At 34.8% G+C, this 20,667-nt stretch overlaps 1 protein-coding gene and 1 long non-coding RNA gene across 2 annotated transcripts in view; one reads left to right on the top strand and one right to left on the bottom strand.

Annotated features, from left to right (window-relative positions):
• Positions 1 to 20,667, top strand: part of RAC2 (Rac family small GTPase 2) — a 90,189-nt gene that overhangs the window by 8,114 nt on the left and 61,408 nt on the right. The window lies entirely within an intron of this gene.
• LOC128666555 (uncharacterized) lies at positions 12,708 to 13,748 on the bottom strand. Its single transcript, XR_008403247.1, has 4 exons — positions 13,690 to 13,748; positions 13,036 to 13,104; positions 12,852 to 12,959; positions 12,708 to 12,755 (listed from the first exon to the last, which is right to left on the bottom strand). It is a non-coding gene; the product is annotated as an uncharacterized LOC128666555 (long non-coding RNA).

The raw sequence follows: 20,667 nt of genomic DNA, 5'->3' as shown, positions 1-20,667 counted from the left end.
GCAAGTTTTATAATTTCAATAGAAAATAGGTCTCAAAAAGCACAATTTTCCTCTTTTACACCTAGTTGAGCTGGGTGTAATATTTCTCAATGTATCGACAGCCTCCGACAGTGTATTAACGGTTAGCGCTTTCATTGGAAACCTGGTATAATTTATCGATTAACGGCTTCTATTACTTTCTATGGGACGCAAAGATCTTTTCGGCAGCCGAAGTCCGGCTGCCGATATTGAGGTATAACGCGCCATTGGAAACAGTCGATAAACGATATTGCTTCCGACAGCATATTTATCGGTTTGCGAGTGCACGCAAACCGAATTACTACTCAATGGAAGCGAGCCCCAAGTGTCTGAGTGTTATTTAATGGTTGTGCTGTTAAAGGGTTTCACATAGGGCATGTAATTGTAAACAACTTTTCTATTTACTTTTATCATCAATTTTGCTTTGTTCTCTTGGTATTCCTAATTGAAAGGTAAACCTAGGTAGGTCATATGCTAATTTCTTAGACCTTGAAGGCCGCCTCTTCTCTGAATGCATTTTGACATTTTTTTTCAAAGCTAGAGTCTAGAGGACATTAGTTCATGTGTGTCATATAGATAACATTGTGCTAACGCCTGTGGAGTTACCTAGGAGTCAGCACTGAATGGCTAAAATTAAAGTCTGTCAAAAGAACTGAAATAAGGGGTCAGTCTGCAGAGGCTTAGATACAAGGTAATCACAGAGGTAAAAAGTATATTAATATAACTTAGATAAGGGGCAGTCTGCAGAGGCTTAGATACAAGGTAATTACAGAGGTAAAAACTATATTAATATAACTGAGATAAGGAGCAGTCTGCAGAGGCTTAGATATAAGGTAATTACAGAGGTAAAAAGTATATTAATATAACTGAGATAAGGAGCAGTCTGCAGAGGCTTAGATACAGGGTAATCAAAGAGGTAACAAGTATATTAATATAACTGAGATAAGGAGCAGTCTGCAGAGGCTTAGATACAAGGTAATTACAGAGGTAAAAGTATATTAATATGAGGTAAGGAGCAGTCTGCAGAGGCTTAGATACAATGTAATTACAGAGGTAAAATGTATATTAATGTAACTGAGATAAGGAGCAGTCTGCAGAGGCTTAGATACAAGGTAATTACAGAGGTAAAAGGTATATTAATATAACTGAGATAAGGGGGCAGTCTGCAGAGGCTTAGATACAAGGTAATCACAGAGGTAAAAAGTATATTAATATAACTGAGATAAGGAGCAGTCTTCAGAGGCTTACATACAAGGTAATTACAGAGGTAAAAAGTATATTAATGTAACTGAGATAAGGAGCAGTCTGCAGAGGCTTAGATACAAGGTAATCACAGAGGTAAAAAGTATATTAATATAATTGAGATAAGGGGGCAGTCTGCAGAGGCTTAGATACAAGGTAATTACAGTGGTAAAAAGTATATTAATGTAACTGAGATAAGGAGCAGTCTGCAGAGGCTTAGATACCAGGTAATTACAGAGGTAAAAAGTATATTAATATAACTGAGATAAGGGGCAATCTGCAAAGGCTTAGATACAAGGTAATCACAGAGGTAAAATGTATATTATTATAACTGAGATAAGGAGCAGCCTGCAGAGGCTTAGATACAGGGTAATCACAGAGGTAAAAAGTATATGAATATAACTGAGATAAGGGGCAGTCTGTAGAGGCTTAGATACAAGGTAATTACAGAGGTAAAAAGTATATTAATATATCCGAGTTGGTTATGCAAAACTAAGAAATGGGTAATAAAAGGATTATCTAACTTTTTAAACAATAACGTTTCTGAAGTAAACTGTCCATTTAATACTAGGTTTTCACAAGTGTGTAAAGAGAAACTGGTATCTTGGAATGAGAGTACAATACTACTACTTTGCTCTTTTTTAATGAAAGTAATGAGGGTGCTATACACTCAGCCCACATAAAAAAAGGTTTGGTTAAACAATTTTAGTATCAACTCTAGGTTTTCTGTGAGCATGTTTGGAGTGCAGCGCTGCACATTCAGAATAAGAAGGGAAAAACAAATTGCAATTAAAGAGATATAAAAACGTTTTTGAACTGAAAATTTTGTTTGCCATTTTATACATAGGGATTAGAATCTAAAGAAAAATGTTGACATAGTTTAAAAAATATATAACTACGATTTATTTTACTGTCAGCAATGGGCTAAATTCAAGGCTATGCATTAAAGTGCTCTGAGTTCTCTTAGGCCTAGATTTGGAGTTTGGCGGTAGCCATGAAAACCAGCGTTAGAGGCTCCTAATGCTGGTTTTAGGCTACCTCCGGTATTTGGAGTCACTCAAAAAAGGGTCTAACGCTCACTTTTCAGCCGCAAATTTTCCATACCGCAGATCCCCTTACGTCAATTGCGTATCCTATCTTTTCAATGGGATTTTTCTAACTCCGGTATTTAGAGTCGTGTCTGAAGTGAGCGTTAGAATTCTAACGACAAAACTCCAGCTGCAGAAAAAAGTCAGTAGTTAAGAGCTTTCTGGGCTAACGCTGGTTCATAAAGCTCTTAACTACTGTACTCTAAAGTACACTAACACCCATAAACTACCTATGTACCCCTAAACCGAGGCCCCCCAACATTGCCGCCACTCGATTAAATTTTTTTAACCCCTAATTCTGCCGACCGCCACCTACGTTATCCTTATGTACCCCTAATCTGCTGCCCCTAACACCGCCGACCCCTATATTATATTTATTAACCCCTAACCTGCCCCCCACAAAGTCGCAGCCAGCTACCTACAATAATTAACCCCTAATCTGCCGACCGCAAAGCACCGCTACTTAAGTTATCCTTATGTACCCCTAATCTGCTGCCCCTAACACCGCCGACCCCTATATTATATTTATTAACCCCTAATCTGCCCCCCTCAACGTCGCCTCCACCTGCCTACACTTATTAACACCTAATCTGCCGAGCGGACCGCACCGCTACTATAATAAAGTTATTAACCCCTAATCCGCCTCACTAACCCTATAATAAATAGTATTAACCCCTAATCTGCCCTCCCTAACATCACCGACACCTAACTTCAATTATTAACCCCTAATCTGCCGACCGGAGCTCACCGATATTCTAATAAATGTATTAACCCCTAAAGCTAAGTCTAACCCTAACACTAACACCCCCCCTAACTTAAATATAATTTAAATCTAACGAAATTAATTAACTCTTATTAAATAAATTATTCCTATTTAAAGCTAAATACTTACCTGTAAAATAAATCCTAATATAGCTACAATATAAATTATAATGATATTATAGCTATTTTAGGATTAACATTTATTTTACAGGTAACTTTGTATTTATTTTAACCAGGTACAATAGCTATTAAATAGTTAAGAACTATTTAATAGCTAAAATAGTTAAAATAATTACAAAATTACATGTAAAATAAATCCTAACCTAACACTATACTATCATTAAATTAATTAAATAAAATACCTACAATTACCTACAATTAAACCTAACACTACACTATCAATACATTGATTAAATACAATACCTACAAATAACTACAATGAAATAAACTAACTAAAGTACAAAAAATAAAAAAGAACTAAGTTACAAAAAATAAAAAAATATTTACAAACATAAGAAAAATATTACAACAATTTTAAACTAATTACACCTACTCTAAGCCCCCTAATAAAATAACAAAGACCCCCAAAATAAAAAATGCCCTACCCTATTCTAAATTACTAAAGTTCAAAGCTCTTTTACCTTACCAGCCCTGAACAGGGCCCTTTGCAGGACATGCCCCAAGAAGTTCAGCTCTTTTGCCTGTAAAAAAAAACATACAATACCCCCCCCAACATTACAACCCACCACCCACATACCCCTAATCTAACCCAAACCCCCCTTAAATAAACCTAACACTAAGCCCCTGAAGAACATCCTACCTTGTCTTCACCTCACCGGGTATCACCGATCGGTCCTGGCTCCAAAATCTTCATCCAACCCAAGCGGGGGCTGGCGATCCATCATCGGGTGGCTGAAGAGGTCCAGAAGAGGCTCCAAAGTCTTCATCCTATCCGGGAAGAAGAGTAGATCCGGACCGGCAACCATCATCTTCCAAGCGGCATCTTCTATCTTCATCCGATGAGGACCGGCTCCATCCAGAAGACCTCCACCGCGGACCCATCTTCATCCGGCGACGTCCAACTGAAGAATGACGGTTCCTTTAAGGGACGTCATCCAAGATGGCGTCCCTCGAATTCCGATTGGCTGATAGGATTCTATCAGCCAATCGGAATTAAGGTAGGAATATTCTGATTGGCTGATGGAATCAGCCAATCAGAATCAAGTTCAATCCGATTGGCTGATCCAATCAGCCAATCAGATTGAGCTCACATTCTATTGGCTGTTCCGATCAGCCAATAGAATGCGAGCTCAATCTGATTGGCTGATTGGATCAGCCAATCGGATTGATCTTGATTCTGATTGGCTAATTCCATCAGCCAATCAGAATATCCCTACCTTAATTCCGATTGGCTGATAGAATCCTATCAGCCAATCGGAATTCGAGGGACGCCATCTTGGATGACGTCCCTTAAAGGAACCGTCATTCTTCAGTTGGACATCGCCGGATGAAGATGGGTCCGCGGTGGAGGTCTTCAGGATGGAGCCGGTCCTCATCGGATGAAGATAGAAGATGCCGCTTGGAAGATGATGGTTGCCGGTCCGGATCTACTCTTCTTCCCGGATAGGATGAATACTTTGGAGCCTCTTCTGGACCTCTTCAGCCACCGGATGATGGATCGCCAGCCCCCGCTTGGGTTGGATGAAGATTTTGGAGCCAGGACCGATCGGTGATACCCGGTGAGGTGAAGACAAAGTAGGATGATCTTCAGGGGCTTAGTGTTAGGTTTATTTAAGGGGGGTTTGGGTTAGATTAGGGGTATGTGGGTGGTGGGTTGTAATGTGGGGGGGGGGTATTGTATGTTTTTTTTTAGAGGCAAAAGAGCTGAACTTCTTGGAGCATGCCCCGCAAAGGGCCCTGTTCAGGGCTGGTAAGGTAAAAGAGCTTTGTACTTTAGTAATTGTGAATAGGGTAGGGCATTTTTTATTTTGGGGGTCTTTGTTATTTTATTAGGGGGCTTAGAGTAGGTGTAATTAGTTTAAAATTGTTGTAATATTTTTCTTATGTTTGTAAATATTTTTTAATTTTTTGTAACTTAGTTCTTTTTTATTTTTTGTACTTTAGTTAGTTTATTTCATTGTAGTTATTTGTAGGAATTGTATTTAATTTATTTATTGATAGTGTAGTGTTAGGTTTAATTGTAGGTAATTGTAGGTATTTTATTTAATTAATTTAATGAAAGTATAGTGTTAGGTTTAATTCTAACTTAGGTTAGGATTTATTTTACAGGTAATTTTCTAATTATTTTAACTAGGTAACTATTAAATAGTTCTTAACTATTTAATAGCTATTGTACATGGTTAAAATAATTACAAAGTTGCCTGTAAAATAAATATTAATCCTAAAATAGCTACAATGTAATTATAATTTATATTGTAGCTATATTAGGATTTATTTTACAGGTAAGTATTTAGCTTTAAATAGGAATAATTTATTTAATAAGAGATAATTGATTTCGTTAGATGTAAATTATATTTAACTTAGGGGGTGTTAGTGTTAGGGTTAGACTTAGCTTTAGGGGTTAATACATTTATTAGAATAGCGGTGAGCTCCAGTCGGCAGATTAGGGGTTAATAATTGAAGTTAGGTGTCGGCGATGTTAGGGAGGGCAGATTAGGGGTTAATACTATTTATTATAGGGTTAGTGAGGCGGATTAGGGGTTAATAACTTTATTATAGTAGCGCTCAGGTCCGCTCGGCAGATTAGGGGTTAATAAGTGTAAATAGGTGGAGGCGACGTTGTGGGGGGCAGATTAGGGGTTAATAAATGTAATATAGGGGTACATAGGGATAATGTAAGTAGCGGCAGTTTACGGAGCGGCAGATTAGGGGTTAATAATAATATGCAGGGGTCAGCGATAGCGGGGGCGGCAGATTAGGGGTTAATAAGTGTAAGGTTAGGGGTGTTTAGACTCGGGGGACATGTTAAAGTGTTAGGTGCAGACTTAGGAAGTGTTTCCCCATAGCAAACAATGGGGCTGCGTTAGGAGCTGAACGCGGCTTTTTTGCAGGTGTTAGGTTTTTTTTCAGCTCAAACAGCCCCATTGTTTCCTATGGGGGAATCGTGCACGAGCACGTTTTTAAGGCTGGCCGCGTCCGTAAGCAACTCTGGTATCGAGAGTTGCAGTTGCGTTAAATATGCTCTACGCTCCTTTTTTGGAGCCTAACGCTGACATTCTGTTGGACTCTCAATACCAGAGTTATTTTTATGGTGCGGCCAGAAAAAAGCCAGCATTAGCTACGCGGGTCGTTACCGACAAAACTCTAAATCTAGCCGTTAGAGAATAAAACATACCTAGATAAATTAAATACATTTATAATGAAATACTATGTATAGGCTACGCAGTGTACTGTCATATTTACATCATCACCATAGACCAATGTGTGCAATACAGTATCTGATCACTAGATGTCGATGAAGAATACAAAAAATAACTTCATATTTTACTTTTTGCGCAGATTTGCTTTTAAAGGTACGTTGTAGTCAAAAACAAAAATGGTTAATTGGTTGACCCACCTATAGTCAGCAGAATCTTCTCTACTATCCTTTTTAAGAAGAGGGACTACATTGGCAATTGTCCAGTCTTTTGGATCAGTCGAAGTGACTGATTAAATAAATCAGCTAATGGAGCAGCTATCACAGATCAAAGTTCTCTTAGAACCCTTGGATGAATATTATCTGGAGCCACAGACATAAGATGGCAGATACTAGTTAGGGGGATGGTTAGAGAACTGTTTGGGAGGGATCAGGTAGGTGGGAGGGGAAGGAGGGGAAAGCTACACTGCAGAAAATAAAAATAAATTAATTTAAAAATAAAACGAAAAAAAAAAAAACACTAAGGGGCCGATTTATCAATGTCTGGCGGACATGATTCGCTGTAGCGATCATGTCCGCCAGACACCGCTGAATGCCGACAGCGTATGCATTTAATATTGCACAAGTAGTTCTTGTGAACTGCATGTGCAATGCCGCCCCCTGCATATTCGTGGCCAATCAGCCACTAGCAGGGGGTGTCAATCAACCCGATTGTACACGATCGGGTGGATTGATGTCCGACGCCTCAGAGGAGGCGTATGAGTTAAGAGGCAGCAGTTTTAAGACCGCTGCTACTTAAAGGGAAACTGAACCCAATTTTTTTCTTTCATGATTTAGATAGAGCAGCAATTTTAAGCAACTTTCTATTTTACTCCTATTATCAATTTTTCTTAACTCTCTTGGTATCTTTATTTGAAAAGCAAAAATGTAAGTTTAGAAGCTGGCCCATTTTTGGCTCACAACCTGGGTTGTTCTTGCTGATTGGTGGATAAATTCACCCACCAATAAACAAGTACTGTCCAGAGGTCCAAAACATTGTCTGGCTCCTTAGCATGGATGCCTTCTTTTTCAAATAAAGATAGCAAGAGAACGAAGAAAAATTGATAATAGGAGTAAATTAGAAAGTTTCTTAAAATTGCTGCTCCATCTGAATCATGAAATAAAAAAATTGGGTTTAGTGCTTTAACTCCTGTTTAGCCTGAAGGCTCGCACGGAAACAGATGCATTGGGGCCGGTTGCCAGTTTGTTAAATCGGGCCCCTCTGACTTCACAATGGCAGAATGTTTTGTACCACACTCCCTAGAAAGAACAAAAAATAAATTGCCTAAACCAGCTGTTAAATTGCCTAAACCAGCAGCTTACAGAGTTTGCGTTATTGCCTCCTAGGGAGCGTGAGACAAAGCACAAATTTACACAAATGAAAGAGATCTTAAATGTCCTTTAAACGTCTGGTGTTTCTGTAACAAAAGCACAGATATGATTTAACCCCTTATTTCTACTGTAAAACACAGAGCAGCTATTTAACCTCTTAATTGCAGTAACACACAGTGAGCTAACTCCTTGATTGCCAGTAGCACAAATGCAGCACTGATTTCACCCATAGAGAACTGCACACTCCAGTAATTTAACCACTTTAATTGCCCAGATCAGATATGACATAACTCTTCTGCGTAACAAAATCACATGTAGCAACCAGGCAGACTTTACATGTGGCTATGGAGAGAATAAAAAATAGCTGTAACCTTCACATGTCTTCCCAGTAAAAATTCCAGGGTGTATGGGCATTTTATTATATAAACTGAACTGCTACACCTATTTTCTGAAGCTTATATTGTCTTTGCTGGAAATATTCATAGTTTATAAATAAATGGCAACAACAATGATGCAGGTTTTAACAAGGGATATCTTTATGAAAAGTAAGAAATTCAAATGCTGATTCTCTAATGCTACATTAAAGATGTGAATGTAAACATTTGTTAAATTGGTAGATTTAAAGGAATATTCTAGTCAAAATGAAACTTTCATGATTCAGATAGGGCAGCAATTTTAAGCAATTTTCTAAATTTACTCCTATTATCAATTTTTCTTTGTTCTCTTGGTATCTTTATTTGAAAAAGCAAGAATATAAGCTTAGGAGTCGGACCATTTTTGGTTCAGCACCTGGGTAGCACTTTCTCAATTGGTGTCTTAATGTAGCCACCAAAAGCTTATATTCAATAGAGAATTGAATAAAAAGGATACTGTAATAGCACTCCTGAGACTCTACAAGGTCAAATACATTAAAAAATTCAATCTTTATTTGAACATATTTAAAACTATGGGTAAAATTAAAACTAAAATGTTAGCAGATATTGGTTTCCGTTAAATAACTGATTAATAATGGGTTGGTGCTAATAGCCAAATTACTACATATCCAATATAGGACACTATTGGTATCTTGAAGATGCGAGTATAATTAACACTGTAAGGATAATATAATATTGGTTTATCAACTACAGTAGTTGCACCTGCAGTTTTGGTGCTTATTGAATTATGTAATTATTCCCAGAATGCCCACCACTTGGATTACAATAACATCACTGGTACAAGTGTTCTGGTAACAATTGTTGAAAAACTCCTTAATTATATGGTATTGTGTGTTTCAACATCATTGGTGTAGGCTTTATTGTTATCCATTTTTCACAAATAATTTATAGAACTATGATGTATGTTCTTTTTGGTGCTGCTGATATTATAACTTCGCTCTGGAATTGTATTGCAATTCCCAGAGCAGTACTTGCTGGTAGAACCACAATTATCAATTGATCTTTGAATAAAATTATTGAAAAACTTGCCTACTGTGTTATTATAACAGGGAATATCAAAGTGTACCTATTTGTTCTGATAGAATAAATACAAACTACCAGGTAGTCCACCTCAGTATGATATACTCTTATTGCATCACGTTGTTATACATAGGGCAAGATTTATCAAGCTCCGAAAAAATGCGCAAAAAAAGTCGCGGAAATTTTCGTAGCTATTCGCAATTTCCGAAATCCAATTATTCGCCAATATTTATTAATATTGTTGAGACAAATTTCGTGCAAAAGTTTTTTGCGATGACAAGCGAATGACTAGTATAGTTTCTTGGAGAATACGATGATTTTCACTTTATTTATCACTCGGAAGTAATTATCATGACTTTTACTTCCTGGAATAGTTTCATTGTTATTATTGTTATTGTCCTATTAAAATAAAAGAAATTAAACACGTGATTGTTTATTCTTGTTATTTCTTATTTATGATTAAAGTTCTTTTTATTCTGCCCCTTTTTTGGCGCTTCTGCACTGTAAAGTTGCCCTCATTTGGTCGCTAAAACTATATTCTTTTCATTGTTCTTTTTCATAATATATATTTTTATTTATTTTTTTGGTGCAATATATTTACAGAGATTTATATATATATATCGTATTTATTAATATATCAATATTTTTCTACTCCAATTTTTTTTTTTATTTGTATATTTATAATTTTTAATCCAAAAAATAATTGATATATTTTTTTATATATTAAATTAGTTATTTATTTATTATGTCTGCTGCTGGCCTACAGGAAAACGCATCAACTGCCAGCAAAACAAAAGGTGGTCGAAATATACATTTTAGCCTATCTCAAAACAATGTTCTTGTAGACAAAATTTTAAATCACTATGATGTCCTGCTAGGCTGTAGAAGCAGGCAGACACCTATGGCACGTAAAAGGCAGATATGGCAAGATATAAGCCAGGAGGTATCTGCACAGGGTATAAACCCCAAAAATGTCAATAATTGTAAAAAACGTTTTTCGGATATAAAAAGAATAATTAAAATGAAATTATGCAAAGAAAAACGTTCAGCAAGAGGTACAGGAGGTGGTCCAGGATATACTGCTGATCTAATGGAGTATGAGAAGAAAGTTCTTAATTTGATGGGGCCTGAGGTTGTGGAGGGAATTGAAGTGCAAGGAGACACAGACGATTATGCAGGTAAACTATTATTATTATTATATTTATATTGCTAATGAAGTATTTAAATCCTAATTGAAATTGATAAATGTTTTCATTCTCCTCACTCATTACTGGTGATTGATTTCAAATACAATTTTTTTCCTTATATTAATATTTAATTTTGTTTTCTTTGAAACTTTTGTTGAAAAGCACATTTGATGTTCAATCTGTTTTTCACTTTTTGTTTGTAATGGAAGTAACTTAAATAATGCAGTAATATATTTCCAATTTTGTGCACCCTTTTTTTTTTTAGGATCCCCACCTACACAATCAGATGCTCATGCATTAACAGAGATTGCCGCTTGCAGCAGCGTCCTGCAAGAAGTTGGTAGGTATTTGTGCCTATATTGTCCCTCAAGAGTGTGCTATATGTATTTTGCCTTTATAATTTTTTTAATTTTTTTTTATTTATTTTTTAAAGAAGAGAATCATAATGAACAGAATATTGAAGGAGAGGAAACTTTGCTCCTTTTTGAAGGTAAAGCAACATTTTTTTTTGTGTGCAAATCATATTAAAACATTATAAGACATTTTTTTTGTAGATTCAGATACAGCATGAAATTATAAGCAACTTACAATTTCACTACATTTTTCATATTTTATTAATTATATTGCTATCTATATTTTATAAGATGGAATGTAAATCTTAGCATCCATCCCATTTTAGGATCAGCACCATGGTTAGTGCTTGTTTATTGGAACCACTGACCATGGTGCTGAAACTAAAATATGATGGATGCTTTAAGAATTGCATTCCAGCTTATAACATACAGATAGCAATAGAATTAACAAAAGCTGACAATTGTATTGAAATTGTAATTTGCTTATATCCAGCAATTACAAAATTTGAATGTAATTGTTGTGGAATATTATACTTTAAAGATGCTGATACATGTGTATTCTGCCCTTTTAAAATCTCATCAATATTAAATTTAATTTTCATATTTTCATTTAAAGATGATAGTAATCTATAATAGGTGGCATTGTAAAAATGAAATTATTGTTTATCTTTATTATAGATGATTCAGAAAATGTTGAATACGTTCTGAATTTACAACCAATACAGGAGACATCTCCTGTACATTCCTCAAGTACAAATGTAGAAGTACCAGAAGAAGAAATTGGAGATGTACACGAAGATATCCAACAAGAAGCACAAGCACCAACTGAAGAGGCAATATCAGTAAATTTGGTTAACATTCTGCAATTAGCCACAAATTTTCAGAATGAACAAAGGGCTTTTTTTCAACAGATGAGTGACCTGCAAAGTGAACGCTTGGAAATTGACAGGCAGAGTTTACTTGCACGTCAAGAGACAAATAGGTTGCTTGCATTACTAGTGAATATTTTACAAACAAGAATTGAGAATCATTGATTTTTTTTTGGGTGGGTTTTCTTAAAATGTTTTTTTTGTTTTTTAAACAGTTAATGTATAAATTTTGGTTATGATTTATAACATATCATATGTTAAATTAAAAACTATTAATGCCGTTTGAATGTATTTCTCTATTATTAATCTTTACCTTTTTTAAAAAATAACAGACACATATATTATAATATATTAATTTTTAATAGAAACTAAACCAAAAATGCAAATATAATTGAAATATAGAAAGTTAAATTTTCAGGGTTTTTTTTTTTTCTTTTTTTTTTTTAATACATTTGATCCGTTATGGCTCTTCTAAAATTTTGGATGCTTCTTGTTATGCTATGCATCATTACTTCTAACCGATCAAATTCGGCGATTATGGTCTCTCTTGAGATGAGTCCAAGTTCTTCTTCCACAACCTCTTTTAAAGATAAAAAAATTTATTAAAAAAATTGTTAGTAAGATTTAACATTCATTTTGTCCAATTTTTATAAACTGAAGTTTATAATATATATTAATGTGACAATCAACATTACATGCTTCATATAGAACTGAGAATTGGAATACACTTTATAATTTACTCCAATTATCTAAGTTTGTATATTGACAATATCAGTAAATTAGAAAGATGTTTCAAATTTTAGGCTGTATCCAAATGCGTTTTGTATAAAGAACATTTCCACGAACATCCTACAATGTATAAATATTTGTTAATAAATATATATATATATATATGTATGTATAAATTTTTTAATATATATATATATATATTTATAAAAACAAAATAATAATTATGGCTAAAAACAAATGTAAATAATTTGTACTTACGTGTACCAATGTTTCTTGTGGAAGTAGAATCTTCGACTTCAACATCATCTAGGAATAAAACAAATTAATGAAACGGATTACCATATTCAAATAAAGATGCTTATAGAAAAGCAAAATCATTATATTACAAATACCAGAACCAACCTTCAAAACACACAGAATCGGAGTCCGAAGAATGTTCTACTGTTATTTTTGGTCTTTGGATAGGTAGAACAAAATCTGGCTCTTCCGTTCTAATTTCTACTGCTGCTTCTATAACCAAAAAAAAATATATCTATATAATATAGGCATTTTCTGTTTTTCAAAAGCTGTTATGCGCAGTAGAGACCTGTAATCGTTGCTAGTGCTGATCGGGTGTGAGGGTGGTGTGAGGTTGGCGTTTCCGGGTGTGAGAGAGCTGAAAATACATAGCGAGTAGAGATAGGGAGAGAGACAGCAAAAGAGAGAGGGGAGAAAGGGGAGAGAGAAATCAAGAGAGAGGGGGGAGAGAGACAGCAAAAGAGAGGGGGGAGAAAGGGGAGAGAGAAATCAAGAGAGAGGGGGGAGAGAGACAGCAAAAGAGAGGGGGGAGAAAGGGGAGAGAGAAATCAAGAGAGAGGGGGGAGAGAGACAGCAAAAGAGAGGGGGGAGAAAGGGGAGAGAGAAATCAAGAGAGAGGGGGGAGAGAGACAGCAAAAGAGAGGGGGGAGAAAGGGGAGAGAGAAATCAAGAGAGAGGGGGGATAGAGACAGCAAAAGAGAGGGGGGAGAAAGGGGAGAGAGAGAGCAGAAGAACGGGAGAGAGAGACATCAAAAGAGAGGGAGATAGAGAGAGAGCATTGTACTTTAACTTTATTACCTATTTATCTTTGTTGTAATTTTAATAAATCTGTGGACATAATTTCACGGGTATTATACAAATAAAATGTAAGTGAAACACTTTTGGTTATATATGAGTAATCAATTACTGAGTGTCTAAAAAAGTGTAACAAAATTTACCATACCTTCTGTATTTTCTTCGAAAGGTTTTTCAATTACAGTAATCTGTCTATTTTCAAGTGTGACTGTGGGCATCGGTGGTGATCCGGAAGTTTCATCACTAACAACCTCCATAGTCCTCAGATATTTAGGGCATCTTCTGTTTGTTTTTTCTCTCCTGTCTGATCCAATAAACAAAAATATATATATATAAAATTAAGATTTCCTTTTGTTAAAAACAATTATATAGTGCACAATAGCGTTATTGCTAGATGACATTCTTTTTACTTGTGCCCCAAGAATGTATCCAGGCGCATAATAACAGGCATTCCATGATACCTTTTTGGGGCGCAAGCAAAAAAGAAAAAGTCATGTGCCAATCATTGCGCACTGTATAATTTTCTTTCATTTTCGAGAACACAAATTAGCAATATTTGATGAAAGTGCATTGTTTTTGGACCCTTTCTTGGGGCATAGTAACAGTATACGATACCTTTGTTGGGGCACAAGAAAAAAATGAAAAGTCATGTGGCAATCGTTATTGCGCACTATATAATTATAACTTTCAGTAGCAAGAACCATAATGTTTATAAATTTTCTTTTAAAGTTGCAACATTTTTTTGGGAAACTTTCAAGGGGCATAATAACAGGCGTTCCACGATACCTTTTTGGGGCGCAAGCAAAAAAGAAAAAGTCATGTGCCAATCATTGCGCACTGTATAATTTTCTTTCATTTTCGAGAACACAAATTAGCAATATTTGATGAAAGTGCATTGTTTTTGGACCCTTTCTTGGGGCATAGTAACAGTATACGATACCTTTGTTGGGGCACAAGAAAAAAATGAAAAGTCATGTGGCAATCGTTATTGCGCACTATATAATTATAACTTTCAGTAGCAAGAACCATAATGTTTATAAATTTTCTTTTAAAGTTGCAACATTTTTTTGGGAAACTTTCAAGGGGCATAATAACAGGCGTTCCACGATACCTTTTTGGGGCGCAAGCAAAAAAGAAAAAGTCATGTGCCAATCATTGCGCACTGTATAATTTTCTTTCATTTTCGAGAACACAAATTAGCAATATTTGATGAAAGTGCATTGTTTTTGGACCCTTTCTTGGGGCATAGTAACAGTATACGATACCTTTGTTGGGGCACAAGAAAAAAATGAAAAGTCATGTGGCAATCGTTATTGCGCACTATATAATTATAACTTTCAGTAGCAAGAACCATAATGTTTATAAATTTTCTTTTAAAGTTGCAACATTTTTTTGGGAAACTTTCAAGGGGCATAATAACAGGCGTTCCACGATACCTTTTTGGGGCGCAAGCAAAAAAGAAAAAGTCATGTGCCAATCATTGCGCACTGTATAATTTTCTTTCATTTTCGAGAACACAAATTAGCAATATTTGATGAAAGTGCATTGTTTTTGGACCCTTTCTTGGGGCATAGTAACAGTATACGATACCTTTGTTGGGGCACAAGAAAAAAATGAAAAGTCATGTGGCAATCGTTATTGCGCACTATATAATTATAACTTTCAGTAGCAAGAACCATAATGTTTATAAATTTTCTTTTAAAGTTGCAACATTTTTTTGGGAAACTTTCAAGGGGCATAATAACAGGCGTTCCACGATACCTTTTTGGGGCGCAAGCAAAAAAGAAAAAGTCATGTGCCAATCATTGCGCACTGTATAATTTTCTTTCATTTTCGAGAACACAAATTAGCAATATTTGATGAAAGTGCATTGTTTTTGGACCCTTTCTTGGGGCATAGTAACAGTATACGATACCTTTGTTGGGGCACAAGAAAAAAATGAAAAGTCATGTGGCAATCGTTATTGCGCACTATATAATTATAACTTTCAGTAGCAAGAACCATAATGTTTATAAATTTTCTTTTAAAGTTGCAACATTTTTTTGGGAAACTTTCAAGGGGCATAATAACAGGCGTTCCACGATACCTTTTTGGGGCGCAAGCAAAAAAGAAAAAGTCATGTGCCAATCATTGCGCACTGTATAATTTTCTTTCATTTTCGAGAACACAAATTAGCAATATTTGATGAAAGTGCATTGTTTTTGGACCCTTTCTTGGGGCATAGTAACAGTATACGATACCTTTGTTGGGGCACAAGAAAAAAATGAAAAGTCATGTGGCAATCGTTATTGCGCACTATATAATTATAACTTTCAGTAGCAAGAACCATAATGTTTATAAATTTTCTTTTAAAGTTGCAACATTTTTTTGGGAAACTTTCAAGGGGCATAATAACAGGCGTTCCACGATACCTTTTTGGGGCGCAAGCAAAAAAGAAAAAGTCATGTGCCAATCATTGCGCACTGTATAATTTTCTTTCATTTTCGAGAACACAAATTAGCAATATTTGATGAAAGTGCATTGTTTTTGGACCCTTTCTTGGGGCATAGTAACAGTATACGATACCTTTGTTGGGGCACAAGAAAAAAATGAAAAGTCATGTGGCAATCGTTATTGCGCACTATATAATTATAACTTTCAGTAGCAAGAACCATAATGTTTATAAATTTTCTTTTAAAGTTGCAACAGTTTTTTTGGAAACTTTCAAGGGGCATAATAACAGGCGTTCCACGATACCTTTTTGGGGCGCAAGCAAAAAGATAAAGTCATGTGGCACAAACGCTATTGCGTTATTGCGCACTCTATAAGTATAACTCATTTTCATTTTTTAATAATGTATATAAATATTTTTTACAAAGTTGAAACATTTTTTTTGGGATCCTTTCTTGGGGCATAATAAAAACATTTCTTGATAGTGTAAACTAAAATAACAAATTTAATCAAATATAATAGAATTTAACATATACCTTGATTCAAATATATATTTAATTCTTAGTGGACGGAAAATAATTTATCCTTATATTATACTTACATTCTCTAAGAAATCTTATAATCGATCGTTTTAATTCTTTGTCCCTTCGGCTTAGGTCCGAAAAGCGCTTAAGACAGTCGCGCTGGGTCCGTCTAAACCCAGCGACTCTGCGGACTCTACGGGTCATTTCGGACAAAATTATATTTCGCTGGTCTTGAATGACCCCATATACGCCCCCAATTCTTTTTGGGAAATATTTCCTCATGAAAGCAGTAATAATAATCAGCTCTCCAAGAGTGAATTTGGGCTTCCTGGCAAAAGGCATTTTACACTCTGATCCAAAAATAGGAAAACATGCGCTTTTATTGGCTCATGTTTTTTTTGGTTGTTTTTATAGTCTATAATTTAGACATTTAATGTACTTTTGAAAAATTATGGATACTTAAATAAATATTTTTGCATCATTGTTATTAGTATTAATGCTGCTTATGGCTTTTAATAATAATATTTAACTGAGGGATTTTTTTTTTTCAATTATTATGTTTATTTTATAAATATGTTTATGTAAGACAAAGCACTAAAGAGACAAGAATGCTCTTTTCCTCCATCATAAAAGGATGCTCTTCTCCTGCACTTTTTTTTTTGCCAAAAATTATTAGACATATTATTGTTGATTTTAAAGGGACAGACAAAACATGAATGTTTGTTGTTTAACAATGGTAGCTAATCCATATATAACACATTCAACAATTTTGAAGTTTTTGTGTTTGTACATTTGTATATAATGGACCTTTAATATAACAGTATTGGTTACACCATTATTTTAAAGGGACATCATATAAAAAAATGTTTAAACAATTGAATATGATGCAGCATAACTTTAAGATATTTGATGTTAAGATGTACTTAAAGGGACAATGTACCCAAAAAATTTCTTTTGTGATTAACATTGAGCATGAACTTTAAATCAACTTTATAATTTACTCACATTATCAAATTTTATTCTTTCTCTTGGTATCTTTATTTGAAATGCAAGAATGTAAGTTTAAATGCCGGCCCATTTTTGGGCAACAAACTGGGTTGTCCTCGCTGATTGGTGGATAAATTCATCCACCAATAAAAAAGTGCTGTCATGACTACTGAAAACAAAAAAAAGCTTGGCTGACTTCTTTTTCAAATAAAGATAGCAAGAGAACAAAGAAAAAATGATAATAGGAGTAAAATAGAAAGTTGGTCATTTAGTTCAAGAAACAACACGTGCAACGTCTTTTTATATTTTCAATTTTTGAGTCACCAGCTCCGAATGAGCATGTGCAATAGTTCACAGCATATATGTAGATGCATTTGTGATTGGCTGATGGCTGTCACATGATACCTAAAAGAATTGTTTTTAATATTTTTTTTGGTTTATGAAAAGCACTATCTGAATCTTGAAAGTTTATTGCTTTTATGACTGTCCCTTTAATGGGTAATGATTTCCAGGCAACAATATACTGCCTTAAATAGTATATAAAGCGAACGTTAAAAATTGGATAGTAATAGCACATTCACTTAATATAGTATTTGAAACAGTATATTGTTGTCTGCAAAACATTAACCCATTAAAGGGACAGTCATAAAAGAAATAAACCTTCAAGATTCAGATAGGGGTTTTCGTTAAAAAAAAAAAAAAATTATCAACAATTCAGGTTTGTTCTTTTGGTATTCTTTTCAAATTTTATTTTCTTCAAAAACTGATGATTGATAAAATGAAGGGTTAAAGGGACATTATTGTGAAAATTCAACTTTTAAGATCCATATAGGCAATCAAATATTATTCTAATTATTTGAAGATTGTAGCGGAAAACCAATTAATTTAACCATGATGCTTTTGTCCAAAAAATAACAAGATGACCAAAAAAAATATGTATTTAACGATTTTTTTTTAATGAACGATTAACAAAAAAATTAAATCGATAGGGCTTGAACTGGATTCATTCTTCTCTATTTTCTTTAAACCGCATTTGATTCCTTTAAAAAGAAAAAAAATATATATAAATTTTAAAAGGGGAAAAGCACAGACTAATTAAAAAAGGTATTGGTTAAAACTAGAATAAAATATACTAACATGAGAAATATCTAGCAACAAGGCTATTCCGAACTTCGACTCCACCAGCGGTGGAATCTCTTGAAGCATCAAGATCTTCATTGTTTTCATTATTACTGAGGACAGTGACATCCACATCTCCATCTTGCAGCGCTATGTTGTGCAAAATGCAGCACACCAAAATGATATCTGATACCTTGCACGGGTCATATTGCAGCACTCCACCGGATCTATCTAGACACCTAAATCTAGTTTTTAATAAACCATAGGTGCGCTCAATGGCTGACCGAGTGCTCCGATGAGCATCATTATATTTTTTCTGAGCGTCGGTTCTTGGATTTGTGAATGGCGTCATGAGCCAGTGCCGACAAGGATATCCACTGTCTCCTAACAAAGAAAAAGATTGTAAATAAATTAGAAAACATTTACAATAAAATAAGAAAAAGTCAAAAATAAAATGTGAAATAGACTATCAAATAAAGGAATAATATACATACTGACCTAATAGCCATCCATCAGGCATCTCTGCCGTCTCAAACATCCGATAAAGTGCCGACTGTTGAAGAATATAAAAGTCATGACATGACCCAGGAAAATTTGAGCGGACACTCATTATTTTGAGCTTTGCATCACAAACCATTTGTACATTTAAGGAATGGTTATGTTTCCGATTTCTAAACTGCTCCTCTTTGTGTTGCGGAGGTCTCAATTGGATGTGTGTACAATCAATAGCGCCTAAGACATTGGGCATACCGGAAACTTTAAAAAAATTAGTCTTCAAACTTTGCCAACCTTCAGCATTAGTAGGGAAATGAATAAATAATTTTAAATGCTTCAAAATAGCTTTGAGCACATGTGTCAGATGCCTTGAAAAAGAAGGTTGACTGAGGCCCACAACTATACTACTGACAGATTGGAAAGACCCAGTAGCCAAAAAATGGATAACTGCCAATAATTTTATCATTCCTGGAAGAGCATGTGTCCTTCCTGTCTTTGGGTCGATATCAGCCTCAATTAGATGATACAAATTAATTATGGACTGTCTATTCAGTCGGAATCTTCTTTTTATTTCGTGGTCAGAAAGGGCTTCCAAACCAATTCTTAAACGAAAAATTCTTGGAACCCTTCTTCTTGTTTCTGGATCCGCATCTTGCTCTGCGACCTGTTGTGGGCGACTTCTGTTTCGAGAAACAGCAATAACCGCAAGAAAAAGGAAATTTTCCATTGCAAACAAGAACCAAAAACAACTACTTGCGCTTTTCCACTATCTCGCAACCTCAAAATTGGTGAATATAGAAAAAGTGAATATGACATGCGACAATTTTGATAAATACAAGATAATTGCGAATAAAAAAGGGCGTGTATGAAAAGGGTATACATGTAATAGAAGTATTAGGCATTTCCAGACAATTGATTCTCAAAATTCGAAACTTGCGAGTGAACATAAGTCACTTTATTCGCATATCAGAGAAATAGAGACTTTTCTGGCGCATCAACTTTAATAAATATGTCGATATAATGTTAACTTTCATTTTATGAGAATAATATGAGAATTTTCATATTCGGTGCTTGATAAATCTTGCCCATAGTATGGGTTAACTAGTATCTCCATAACTTATAGCAGCTTGATAATTAATACTCAAAAATATGGATAAACATCCACTAAAGTTATATATAAAAAAATATATAAGCCGCTACAGAGTGGTGATTATATTTCTTTGTATCATACTGATATTGTGCTAAATATATCTTAATAGCAACCCTTGCTGGCTCCTAGTTCACTGTTATAGCGTGCTGAATAAGCTAGTAGCTAAACGCCACTAGAGAGATATCAACATCAACATTCTCACTGGGTTTACAAATAACTGCTTATTTAACATATATAGGGTCTCACCACGGAGACCAATGATTTCCCAAATTATATTTATCAACCGGTCCGGTTATGCTCACACACTAAATGCACCAGTTATTGCTAAATTATATATGTCTGGTTGAACACAGAGACCATTAATGTCTTAAGTAACGTTATACAGTTTAGTACGGCTAAGGCACCGAATTAACCCCCATGA

The sequence above is a fragment of the Bombina bombina genome, chromosome 7 (assembly GCF_027579735.1).
Source record: "Bombina bombina isolate aBomBom1 chromosome 7, aBomBom1.pri, whole genome shotgun sequence".
Lineage (NCBI taxonomy): Eukaryota > Metazoa > Chordata > Amphibia > Anura > Bombinatoridae > Bombina > Bombina bombina.
The sequence above is the reverse complement of the archived record's forward strand: the minus strand, read 5'-3'. Positions and strand labels throughout refer to the sequence as shown.